This window comes from Nestor notabilis, unplaced genomic scaffold, assembly GCF_000696875.1.
Source record: "Nestor notabilis isolate BGI_N333 unplaced genomic scaffold, ASM69687v1 scaffold5492, whole genome shotgun sequence".
Classification (NCBI taxonomy): Eukaryota; Metazoa; Chordata; class Aves; order Psittaciformes; family Psittacidae; genus Nestor; species Nestor notabilis.
Window position 1 is genome coordinate 25,935 of NW_009917781.1, and position 495 is coordinate 26,429.

Consider the following 495-nt stretch of genomic DNA (forward strand, 5'->3'; position numbering starts at 1 on the left):
TGTCACTTGTAATCTCTTTAGTAGCTGCTGCAATTTCACCTATTCTTTAACCGCAACAGGGCCTGCAACAGAAGCAAGAATTCTGATAGAAGCTTGGTATATTGAACCCATCTTCATTGATGAGTGCACATGATTTTCAACTAGTACTTTGAAATCACTTGAGAAGATGCAATTTTCAACTTAGAGAAATCCTTATTGGAATTGGATGTCTTTCCTGTAATTATTTATTACTTTGAAAACTGGACTTCAGTCAATTACTTGTCGTAAAATAAGTCAAAGAGGAGGAAGCTGCTTCCCAAGCAGTGCTGGAGCAGCATGTTTGGAGGTATTAGTGGTATCTAGCCAGTTTAATATCTGTTCTTGCCTTTCATGTAGCAATAACATCAGGTGCTTGCTAGTCATAGAATTTGTGGCTGAGAGATTGTAACAGCTGATCAAACAGATGGAAAAGTTGTAATTTAGTCAGTGAATGAAATGAATGTTCATACCAAGAAG